Genomic DNA, 13,448 nt, shown 5'->3' with positions numbered 1-13,448 from the left:
GTTTTCCAGGATGGCTTGGTCAGTAAAATCGCTGTTTCCCTGTTCTTCCAGCTGTTCTTTTGGGCAGGGGCCTGTTGTGCTGCTTCTAAGGTGTCTGTGCCTGGGCAGAGACGCACCAACCCTTGCCAGTTGGCCGGATTCAGTGTGAGCTGTTTATCCTGTCATGCCTTTCTTCCCTGGAGGCCTCACCTCTCCAGGGTGAAGGGAAAAAAAAATGGTGGCAGCCAGATCTCCAGCCCTGGCGCCAAGAGCTCCCACTACGTATTGAACTGTTTCTCAGTTCACATTGGCTCAGATCCTCCTGGGGGCAGGCGTGGGGGCACTGATTCACACAATTTGAAGGGTACGTGGTGCCAGGAGAGCTTTTGCCATCTTGTGATCTCCTGAGCTCCATCTTTTCTGGGGCTAACAGAAGATAGCTTGCTTTTGTCCGCTGCCAGGCCCTGGGACAGAGAGCACTCAGTCACTGGACTGCGCACACAGTATGTGTCTCCCAGATACCTCCAGAGGGTTGCTACATTCCAGTCCTTTACCTGGACCTAGCATGGCATCCGTACCTGCAATCTGACAGTGGTTTGCAGCTTGTGGCACAATTGGAGCTTTCTCCTGGGCGCCCCTATTCTTAATATGTCTCCAGAAATATTGAGACTTCACTGCCTCTCCTGTGACTCTGCCCTATTTCACCACTGAGCACTTTTCAAGCAGGGAAGACTCTCACAGTAGCAGATTTCTAAAGTACTTGGTTGTGTGCTATACCACTTTCCTGCAGTGGCTTACAAAGCTTCCCTCCCCCTGCTGTTTATCTTTTGATATATCTCTTCTATTTCTCTTCTTCACACTCCTATTGTAAGAAGTGATCACTTTTCTCTCTGTAGCATTCCAGCTATTATCTCTTTACATCTCAGGTTGAATTAATAGATTTTCAGGATAGTTTGAAAGTTATCTAGGTAAGTTTGGGGGACCAGATGAAATGAGAACCTCTACTCTTCCACCATCTTGCCTCAAGACATGTTTTCTCTAAGCCAAAAAAGGCCATATGTAGAAAGAAGAAAACATATGAAAGAAAACAATCTCACTGGTAAAGGTAAATAGTAAATTAGCCACTCAAAAGGCTATTGTGAAGGTTAAAAGACAATAGTAAAGAGAACTACAATTATATTTTTTGTATTTTTTTTTATTGGAATTCGATTTGCCAACATATAGTATAATACCCGGTGCTCATCCCATCAAGTTCCCCCCTTGGTGCCCATCACCCAGTCACCCCATCCCCCCGCCCACCTCCCTTTCCACTACCCCTTATTCATTTCCCAGAGTTAGGCATCTCTCATGTTCTGTCACCCTCTCTGATATTTCCCACTCATTTTCTCTCCTTTCCCTTATAATCCCTTTCACTATTCTTTATATTACTCATATGGGTGGAACCATATAATTATAATGAATAGTTAAGGGATACACAAAATAGAAAATGTCAAATAAAATATTAAGACATAAAATATTGGGAGGGGATTAAAAGTAGTGCTTTTATTTTTTTAAATTGTTAAAATTTTTATTTTGATGCACTGTATGAGAAACAAACTTTTAAATCATCTGAATCTTATGGAAAATGAAACAGCAAATAAATTAGACCCATGTTAAAATAGAAGTCAGTTATATGTCCAAACTTAAGGATATAAGAGCCACAGATAAACTTAGATTCCACAGTCTTCCTTGAGCGGTCGCAGTCTTTCAAACACAACTTTGCTATGAACTAACTGGTCCAGAGCTCAACAGCACATGGGAATGTTTAACAGGGGTGGTGATCAGGAACACGTTTCCTTGGTGCTGCGTTGTCCACACGCAGAATCACCTCTGCTGCTTCAGCTGCACTCAAAAGAACTTGTCGCTTCACTTGGAAACTTTCTGTTATACCCAGTACTGCCATATCTCCGATGGTACCTTCCTTCATATCCAGGACAGCAGTTGTGTTACCTTCACTGTGGGCAGCTCGCAGCTGGGCCACCAGGTCTACACTGTTGTAGCCTGTGTTATCAGCTATGATAGTTGGCAACATTCTCAGTGCTTTAGCATAAGACTCCATTGCAACAGCTTCTTTGCCTGGTGTTCTACTGGCAAGCTGTGTCACAGCATGAGCCATCAGCATCTCAGAACAGCCTCCTCCATACACTGTTCTAGAATCCTTCACAGTTTGGGCAAGAACACAAAGAGCATCATGCAAAGATCTTTCTGCTTCATCTAAAATCTGTTGAGTGGCACCACCCAAAAACAATGGTACAAGCTTCACCAAGGGCTACCCCAGAAAAAGTGGATAAGTTTATCTTCTCCAATCATGACTTCCTCAATAAGCTTGCAACTTCCAAGTTTCACTAGTTCTGGGTGGTCAAAGGTAGAGGCAATTTCACCACCTATAACAAGAGCTAGGCATTCCACACCTGCAAAATCTGTATGTTCGATAGCCATAACACCAGCAGCACCAAAGAGCTGTTCAGGATAATTGTAAATTAACTGCCTGTTAATAAAGCAATTTATCCCATGCTTAAGAATACGTTCAACTTTCTTCTTCATTTTTTCCTTTTCGGCATATTCTATTTCACCAACCTTTGCTGTAGAATCAACTCTTACCCTGGAACCAAATATCTTTATTTTGGCTGTATCCATACCAGTATTCGCAATGAGAATTTTAGCATTTTCAATTCGCTTTGGTTGATTTACTCCAATTTTTTATCCAACAGAAAGCTTTCATCTAAATAGGAATCTGCCAGACTTCCTCCTAGCTTCTTGATGACATGAATTGCCTCCAGATTACCAGAGCCTTTCAGTCTGAGAACAGCTTCTAAGGCTGAGTAAAGTGGTCTTTGTGATGAGTAAGAAGTTTTGAGGACAATGTTGTTCCCGCAATGTTCATTAAATCTTGATGGAACTTAACTTCGTCAGAACCATGATCAACTGCAGAATTCAACAGAGCCTGTCTTGCTGCCTTTGTGGCTTCTCTCCAACCCATAATGATGGTCTGTGGGTGAATCTTTTTTGCAATCAAAGTTTCTGCTTCCCTTAGTAATTCTGCTGCCAGAACAGTAACAGAGGTAGTACCATCACCAACTTCATCATCTTGAACCCTTGACATATCAACTAAAACTTTAGCTGCTGGATTGTCCACACTGATGTTTTTTAGAATAGTTGCACCATCATTGGTTACCATAAGAGAAGCATCTCGTCCACTGCTTAATAGAATCTTATCCATGCCCTTAGGTCCTAGGGTGCTCTTCACCAAGTCTCCAATAACAATGGCACCAATAAAAGACAACAGCCGAGCCGTCTCCTCTCTCTCTTCATCAGCTCCAGCCTTGAAGATGTTCACAGGTGTGAGGGAAAGGGACGCCATGGTTCCGCGGCTTCGGCACATGCGCTAACCCTTCACGGCTCACGCCCGAGACCGGAGGGCAAAAGTAGTTCTTTTAGAATGCACTCAAAATTAAAGAACTATCAGCTTTAAATATATTTATATGTTTTAATATTTATATTTATAAATATATAAAAATAAATATATATAAAATTTGTATATAATGCTTACCCTAACCCTAACCCAACAGACACATGAAAAGATGCTCAACATTACTCATCATCAGGAAATGCAGATCAAACCACAAAGAAATATCACTTCACACCTGTCAGATTGGCTGAAATAAAAAAAAAAACACAAGAAACAAGTGCTGGCAAGGATGTGGAGAAAAAGGAGACTTTGTGCACTATTGGTAGGAATGCAAACTGGTCCAGGAACTATGGAAGATGGTATCAAGATCCCTCAAAAAGTTAAAAATAGAACCATCCTATGATCCAGAAATCACAGTACTGGACTTTTACTCAAATACAAAGACACTAATTCAAATGGATACATGCACCCTTATGTTTATTACAGCATTACTTTCAATAGCTAAATTATGGAAGCAGTCAAGTGTCCATCGAAACATAAATGGATAAGTAAGAGTTGAGAGATAGATATAGATGATAGATAGATAGATAGATAGATAGATAGATAGATGATAGAGATGGAGATAAAGATAGAGATAAATAATGTAATATTATTCAGCCATAAAAAATAAAACCTTGCCATTTGCAACATGGATGGATCTAGAGATTATGATGCTAAGTGAAGTAAGCCAGTCAGAGAAAGACAAATGCCATGTGATTTCACTCATAAGTGGAATTTAAGAAACAAAACAAATGAACATAGGAAAGGAAAGAGAGAGTAAGAGGCAGACCAAGAAAGAGTCTCTTAAGTATAGAAAACAAATTGATAGTTACCAGAGGAGAGGTTGGTGGGAAGAAGGGTGAAATCGGTGATGGGGATTTGAGAGTACCCTTATCGTGATGAGCACTGAGTAATGCATAGAATTGTTGAATCACTGTATTGTACACCTGAAACTAATATAACAGAGTGTGTTAACTATATTGGAATTAAAATGAAAAACTTAATTTATACAAGGAAGGAAATGAAAAAGGGAAGACAAAATATCAATATTTCTCAACTTTTTCCAAAAACATTGAAGAGAATAAACTTTCTAACTCATTCTATGAGGTCAACATTAAATCACTACCAGTCAGACAAAGACAATACATGAAAACTATAGACCAATATCCTTAATGAACATTGATGCAAAAATATTCAACAAAATACTAGCAAAAAGAATTCAGCAGCATATTAAAAGGATTGTAAAACATAATCAAGTGGAATTTAGTCCTGGAATATAAGCATGATTCAACATATAGGAATTGATCAATGTAATGTGCTACATCAACACAATGAAGAGGAAAAAATACATAATCATCTCAACTGATACAGAAAAACATTTGACAAAATTAAGCACCTTTCATGATACTCAACAAAACATAAATAGAAGTAAACTACCTCAACATATGCCATATATAAAAATCCAAAGCAAACATCATAATCATAAGATAGTTCTATTTTTAACTTTTTGAGGAAACTACATGCTGTTTTCCACAGTGGATGCACTAGTTTGCATTCCCACCAATAGTGAAAGTGGGTACCCTTTCTCCACATCCTTGCCAACACCTGTTGTTTCTTGTGTTTTTGATTTTAGCCATTCTGACATGTCTGAAATGATATCTCTTTGTAGTTTTGATTCGCATTTCCCTATTGGTGAGTGATGTTGAGCATCTTCTCATGTGTCTGTTGGTCATCTGTATGTCTTCTTTTGAAAGATATCTATTCATGTCTTCTGCTCACTTTTAATTGGATTCTCCATTTCTTATATCTTTACCTGAAGAATACAAAAATACTAATTCAAAGGAATACATATTTCTCAATGTCTATAGCAGCATTATCTACAATAGCGAAATTATGAAAACAGCCCAAATGTCTATCAACTGATGAATGGGTAAGGAAGATGTGGTGTATACATATATAAAGGAATATTGCTCAGCCATAAAAAGAATGAAATCTTGTCATTTGCAATAATGTAGATAGAGTTAGGGAGTTTTATTCTAGGTGAAATAAGTCAGTCAGAGAAAAAGTAATGCCATATGATTTTATTTCATTCATATATGAAATTTAAGAATGAAGCAAAAGAGCAAAGAGGAAAAAAAGAGAGACAAACCAATAAATAGACTCTTGAGTACAGAGGACAAATTGATGGTTACTAGAGGGGAGGTGGTTGGGGAGATGGGTTCAATAGGTAATGGAGATTAAGGAGTGCACTTGTTGCAATGAGCGCTGAATGTTATATGGAAGTGTTGCATCAATAAATTGTACACCTAAAACTAATATTACTCTGTTGTTAACACACTGGAATTTAAATAAAACTTAAAAAGTCATAATCAATGGTGTAAGACTGGAAGTATATCCTCTCAGATCAGGGACAAGATGAAGATGCTGGCTTGTGCCATTTCTATTCAACAAAATACTGGAAATGATAGCTATAGCAATTAGTCAAGAAAAAGAAATAAAAGGCATGCAAGTTTGAAAGGAAGAAATAAAATTATTTCTGTTTGTAGATGATGTTATCATACATAATCATCAAATGTTTTTTCACAAGGATTGCTTGATAATTAATGATGAAAGGGAAATCTTTTCAAAAACTGGTACTGGGGAAACGGGCTGTTCACATGCAAAAGAATGAATTTGGACACATATCTAAAACCATATATAAAAAAATAACCCAAAGTGAATCTAAATGTATATACCAAAGCAATTACATACTTAGAAGAAAACATAGGAAAAAAGTTTTATGACATTGGATTTGGAAATTATTTCTTGACTATGACTCAAAAGGTACAGCAAAAAGAGAAAAAGTAGACAAACTGTACTTCATGAAAGTTAAATTATTGTGTGACTCAAAGACACTATCAACAGAATAAAAAGGAAATTCACAGGAGAATACATTTGCAAATAATACATCTTATAAAGGATATATAAAGAGAAATCCTAAAACTAAACAGTAAAACACCAAACAACCCAGCTCAAAAATGTGGATTTGAATAGACATTTTTCCAAACAAAATATATAAATGACAATAAACACGTGAGAAGACTCTCAACATCACTAATAATTATGGAAATGTAGATCAAAACTACAATGTGACATTGCCTCCACCCATTAGGATGGCTACTGTCAAAACATAGAAAATACCTCATACCTGTCAGGAGAGCTATTTTCAAAACAAAAAGATAACGAGTGTTGTAGAGAATGTAGAGAAATTGAATCCCTTGTGCACTGTTGATGGAACGTAAAATAACCCAGTCATTGTAGAAAGCAGCATGGCAGTGCCTCAAAAAAATTAAAAATCAAATTTCCATATAATCCAACAATTCCACTTCTGGATATATACCCAAAATAATTAAAAACATGGCCTCAAAGCAACATTTGTACACCCATGTTCATAGCAACATTATTCATGTTAGCAAAAATGTGGAAGTAATCCAGGTATTTACTGACAGATTAATGGGTATGTAAAGTGTGGTATATGCGTGCAATGAAACATTATTCAGCCTTAAAAAGGGAGGAAATTCTGCACCATAACATGGATGAACTTTAAGGACATTAGGGTAAGTGAAATAAGCCAGTCACAAAAGGACAAATACTGTATGATTCCACTTTTAAGAAGTACTTAGGTATTAAAAATCATATAGACAGAAAGTATAATAATGGTTTTAAGGGCTGGGGAAAGTGGAAAATGGGGAGTTATCGTATAATGAGCATCAGAGTTTCAGTTCTACAAAATGAGAATTATGGGGCTGGATATTGGTGATGGTTGCAATACAATGTGAATGTACAATGTGAATGTATTTATTTATTCCAGGGTTGTTGAGACATAATTGACATAGACCATTGTGTAAGTTTAAGGTGCACAAAATGTTGATTTGTTTTGTTTATTGTAAAATGATAGCAACCGTGCATTAGCTAACATTTCTATCACATCACATAATCACCATTCCTGGGCAGCCCCGGTGGCTCAGCGGTTTAGCGCCACCTTCAGCCTAGGGCATGATCCTGGAGACCTGGAATGAGTCCCATGTCAGGTTCCCTGAATGGATCCTGTTTCTCCTTCTGCCTGTGTCTTTGCCTCTCTCTCTCTCTCTCTCTGTGTGTGTGTCTCTCATGAATGAATAAATAAGTAAAATTTATTTTAAAAAATCACCATTCCCTTTTTTTAACCATTCCTTTTTATTGTAAGAACATTTAATCTACTCATCCAGAATATATTCATCTTATACTGGCAGTTTGTACACCTTAACCAATATCTCTCCATTCTCCCATCTCTATTTCTGTGAAATCAGCTTTTATAGATTTCACATATAAGTAATATTATAAAATACATGTCTTTCTATGACTTATTTCACTTAGAATAAGTGAATAATGCCTTCAAGATTCATTTAAGTTGTTCCAAGTGGCAGGATTTCCTTCTTTTTCATGGTTAAATAATATTCCATTATATGTATTTTAATTTATATATTTATATTTATGACTACTGTGTTTTTACACATGTTATATGTTTATTTACATTACATATTGTATATAAAAGTATATATTTACATGTTTTGTGTATACATAAAGCTATAAATATATGTATATAAGATGTATAGTTATATATATTAATTTATTCATGTATTCTTTATCCATTCATTCATTGACAGACACTTAGGATGTTTCCATATCTTGGTTATTGTGAATAATGCTACAATGAACTTGAGAGTGCAGATATCTCTTTGAGATCCTGTTTTCATTTCCTTTGGACATATACTCAGAAGTGCAGTTGCTGGATCATATGGCAATTCTATTTTTGATTTTTTAAAGAACTTTCATACTGTTTTCCATAGTGGATATACCAATTTTCTGTTCTCACAAACTGCAAAAGAGTTCTTTTCCCCCCATATTCTTGCCAACATTTTCTATCTTTTGAGCTTTTGGTGATAGCCATTCTAATATGTGTGAGGTTATATCTTACTGTGTTTTTTAAAAAGATTTTATTTATTTATTCACGAGAGACACAGAGAGAGAGAGAAATGGAGATGCAGGCAGAGGGAGAACCAGGCTTCATGCAGGGAGCGCGATAGGGGGCTCCATCCCAGGACTCCAGGATCATGCCCTGGGCCTAAGGCAGGTGCTAAACCGCTGAGCCACGGAGGGATCCCCTCACTAGGGTTTTGATTTGCATTTTCTGTTGACTAGTGATGATGAGCATCTGTTCCTATACCTGTTAAATGCTTGTATGTCTTTTTTGGAAAAGTATTCAGATTGTCTATACATTTTTGTATTTCATTTTATTTTGCTATTGAGTTATGACTTCTTTATGTATTTTAGAGACCAACGACTTATCACTTCTGTGGTTTGCAAATATTCTGTACCATTATGTAGTTTGTCTTTTGATTTTGTTCATATTTTGGCTGTGCACAGGCTTTTTTGCTTGATGTATTCCCATTCTTTTTTTTTTTTAATTTGCTTTTATTGCTTTTTTTGTGTGTAGTATCTCTGAAAAAAATATTGCCAAGACCAATGTCAAGAAGCTTTTTCCCTGTTTTCTTCCAGGAGTTTCACAGTTTCATATCTTTTAAATCTTTAATCCATTTCAGGGACTCCTGGGTGGCTCACCAGTTGAGGATCTGCCTTTGGCTCAGTGCGTGATCCCAGAGTTCCAGTATCAAGTTCCACAGCAGGCTCCCTGCAGGAAGTCTGCTTCTTCCTCTGCCTATGTCTCTGCCTTCTTTCTGTGTCTTTCATAAATAAATAATTGAAATCTTAAAAAATAAGTATTTAATCCATTTCAAGTTACTTTTTGGGGTTGGTGCAAGATAAAGATCTAATTTCATTCTTCTGCAGGAGGTTACCCAGTTTCCCTAGCACTATTTATTTAAGAGAGACTATCCTTTCTCCATTAGTAATCTTGGCTCCTTTCTCAAATGTTAGTTGACTACGCAATGGTTTATTTTTTGGATCTCAATCCTTTTTTTTTTAAATTTTTTATTGGTGTTCAATTTACTAACATACAGAATAACCCCAAGTGCCCGTCACCCATTCACTCCCACCCCCCGCCCTCCTCCCCTTCTACCACCCCTAGTTCGTTTCCCAGAGTTAGCAGTCTTTACGTTCTGTCTCCCTTTTTGATATTTCCCACACATTTCTTCTCCCTTCCCTTATATTCCCTTTCACTATTATTTATATTCCCCAAATGAATGAGAACATATAATGTTTGTCCTTCTCCGACTGACTTACTTCACTCAGCATAATACCCTCCAGTTCCATCCACGTTGAAGCAAATGGTGGGTATTTGTCATTTCTAATAGCTGAGTAATATTCCATTGTATACATAAACCACATCTTCTTTATCCATTCATCTTTCGTTGGACACCGAGGCTCCTTCCACAGTTAGGCTATCGTGGCCATTGCTGCTATAAACATCGGGGTGCAGGTGTCCCGGCGTTTCACTGCATCTGTATCTTTGGGGTAAATCCCCAATAGTGCAATTGCTGGGTCGTAGGGCAGATCTATTTTTAACTCTTTGAGGAACCTCCACACAGTTTTCCAGAGTGGCTGCACCAGTTCACATTTCCACCAACAGTGTAAGAGGGTTCCCTTTTCTCCGCATCCCCTCCAACATTTGTTGTTTCCTGCCTTGTTAATTTGCCCCATTCTCACCGGTGTGAGGTGGTATCTCATTGTGGTTTTGATTTGTATTTCCCTGATGGCAAGTGATGCAGAGCATTTTCTCATATGCATGTTGGCCATGTCTATGTCTTCCTCTGTGAGATTTCTCTTCATGTCTTTTGCCCATTTCATGATTGGATTGTTTGTTTCTTTGGTGTTGAGTTTAATAAGTTCTTTATAGATCTTGGAAACTAGCCCTTTATCTGATATGTCATTTGCAAATATCTTCTCCCATTCTGTAGGTTGTCTTTGAGTTTTGTTGACTGTATCCTTTGCTGTGCAAAAGCTTCTTATCTTGATGAAGTCCCAATAGTTCATTTTTGCTTTTGTTTCTTTTGCCTTCGTGGATGTATCTTGCAAGAAGTTACTATGGCCGAGTTCAAAAAGGGTGTTGCCTGTGTTCTTCTCTAGGATTTTGGTGGAATCTTGTCTCACATTTAGATCTTTCATCCATTTTGAGTTTATCTTTGTGTATGGTGAAAGAGAGTGGTCTAGTTTCATTCTTCTGCATGTGGATGTCCAACTTTCCCAGCACCATTTATTGAAGAGACTGTCTTTCTTCCAATGGATAGTCTTTCCTCCTTTATCGAATATTAGTTGACCATAAAGTTCAGGGTCCACTTCTGGGTTCTCTATTCTGTTCCACTGATCTATGTGTCTGTTTTTGTGCCAGGACCGCACTGTCTTGATGACCACAGCTTTGTAGTACAACCTGAAATCTGGCATTGTGATGCCCCCAGATATGGTTTTCTTTTTTAAAATTCCCCTGGCTATTCGGGGTCTTTTCTGATTCCACACAAATCTTAAAATAATTTGTTCTAACTCTCTGAAGAAAGTCCATGGTATTTTGATAGGGATTGCATTAAACGTGTATATTGCCCTGGGTAACATTGACATTTTCACAATATTAATTCTGCCAATCCATGAGCATGGAATATTTTTCCATCTCTTTGTGTCTTCCTCAATTTCTTTCAGAAGTGTTCTATAGTTTTGAGGGTATAGATCCTTTACATCTTTGGTTAGGTTTATTCCTAGGTATCTTACGCTTTTGGGTGCAATTGTAAATGGGATTGACTCCTTAATTTCTCTTTCTTCAGTCTCATTGTTAGTGCATAGAAATGCCACTGATTTCTGGGCATTGATTTTGTATCCTGCCACGCTACCGAATTGCTATATGAGTTCTAGCAATCTTGGGGTGGAGACTTTTGGGTTTTCTATGTAGAGTATCATGTCATCGGCGAAGATGGAGAGTTTAACTTCTTCTTTGCCAATTTGAATGCCTTTAATGTCTTTTTGTTGTCTGATGGCTGAGGCTAGGACTTCCAGTACTATGTTGAATAGCAGTGGTGAGGGTGGACATCCCTGTCTTGTTCCTGATTTTAGGGGAAAGGCTCCTAGTGCTTCCCCATTGAGAATGATATTTGCTGTGGGCTTTTCATAGATGACTTTTAAGATGTCGAGGAATGTTCCCTCTATCCCTACACTCTGAAGAGTTTTGATCAGGAATGGATGCTGTATTTTGTCAAATGCTTTCTCTGCATCTAATGAGAGGATCATATGGTTCTTGGTTTTTCTCTTGCTGATATGATGAATCACATTGATTGTTTTACGAGTGTTGAACCAGCCTTGTGTCCCAGGGATAAATCCTACTTGGTCATGGTGAATAATTTTCTTAATGTACTGTTGGATCCTATTGGCTAGTATCTTGTTGAGAATTTTTGCATCCATGTTCATCAGGGATATTGGTCTGTAATTCTCCTTTTTGGTGGGGTCTTTGTCTGGTTTTGGAATTAAGGTGATGCTGGCCTCATAGAACGAATTTGGAAGTACTCCATCTCTTTCTATCTTTCCAAACAGCTTTAGGAGAATAGGTATGGTTTCTTCTTTAAACGTTTGATAAAATTCCCCTGGGAAGCCATCTGGCCCTGGACTCTTGTGTCTTGGGAGGTTTTTGATGACTGCTTCAATTTCCTCCCTGGTTATTGGCTTGTTAAGGTTTTCTATTTCTTCCTGTTCCAGTTTTGGTAGTTTGTGGCTTTCCAGGAATGCGTCCATTTCTTCTAGATTGCCTAATTTATTGGCGTATAGCTGTTCATAATATGTTTTTAAAATCGTTTGTATTTCCTTGGTGTTGGTAGTGATCTCTCCTTTCTCATTCATGATTTTATTAATTTGAGTCTTCTCTCTCTTCTTTTTAATAAGGCTGGCTAATGGTTTATCTATCTTATTAATTCTTTCAAAGAACCAACTCCTGGTTCTGTTGATCTGTTCCACAGTTCTTCTGGTCTCGATTTCGTTGAGTTCTGCTCGAATCTTTATTAACTCCCTTCTTCTCTTGGGTGTCGGATCTATTTGCTGTTTTTTCTCTAGCTCCTTTATGTGTAAGGTTAGCTTTTGTATTTGAGTTCTTTCCAGTTTTTGAATGGATGCTTGTATTGCGATGTATTTCCCCCTTAGGACTGCTTTTGCTGCATCCCAAAGATTTTGAACAGTTGTATCTTCATTCTCATTAGTTTCCATGAATCTTTTTAATTCTTCCTTAATTTCCTGGTTGACCCTTTCATCTTTTAGCAGGATGGTCCTTAACCTCCACGTGTTTGAGGTCCTTCCAAACTTCTTGTTGTGATTTAGTTCTAATTTCAAGGCATTATGGTCTGAGAATATGCAGGGGACAATCCCAATCTTTTGGTATCGGTTCAGACCCGATTTGTGACCCAATATGTGGTCTATTCTGGAGAAAGTTCCATGTGCACTTGAGAAGAATGTGTATTCAGTTGAGTTTGGATGTAAAGTTCTGTAGATATCTGTGAAATCCATCTGGTCCAGTGTATCATTTAAAGCTCTCGTTTCTTTGGAGATGTTGTGCTTAGAAGACCTCTCGAGTATAGAAAGAGCTAGATTGAAGTCACCAAGTATAAGTGTATTATTATCTAAGTATTTCTTCACTTTGGTTAATAATTGATTGATATATTTGGCAGCTCCCACATTCGGGGCATATATATTGAGGATTGTTAAGTCCTCTTGTTGAATAGATCCTTTAAGTATGATATAGTGTCCCTCTTCATCTCTCACTACACTCTTTGGGGTAAATTTTAGTTTATCTGATATAAGGATGGCTACCCCTGCTTTCTTTTGAGGACCATTCGAATGGTAAATGGTTCTCCAACCTTTTATTTTCAGGCTGTAGGGATCCTTCTGTCTAAAATGAGTCTCTTGTAGATAGCAAATAGATGGGTCCTGCTTTTTTATCCAGTCTGAAACCCTGCGCCTTTTGATGGGGTCATTAAGC

The 13,448-nt window shown here is 37.6% G+C and overlaps 1 pseudogene; it reads right to left on the bottom strand.

The window, feature by feature from the left end:
- Positions 1-1,768: 1,768 nt before the first annotated feature.
- Positions 1,769-3,410, bottom strand: LOC119879504 (annotated as a pseudogene).
- Positions 3,411-13,448: the final 10,038 nt, after the last annotated feature.

The sequence above is a fragment of the Canis lupus genome, unplaced genomic scaffold, assembly GCF_011100685.1.
Source record: "Canis lupus familiaris isolate Mischka breed German Shepherd unplaced genomic scaffold, alternate assembly UU_Cfam_GSD_1.0 chrUn_S944H1110, whole genome shotgun sequence".
In the NCBI taxonomy this organism is placed as follows: Eukaryota; Metazoa; Chordata; class Mammalia; order Carnivora; family Canidae; genus Canis; species Canis lupus.
Note: the sequence above shows the minus strand (reverse complement) of the source record. Positions and strands in the feature narration are given on the sequence as shown.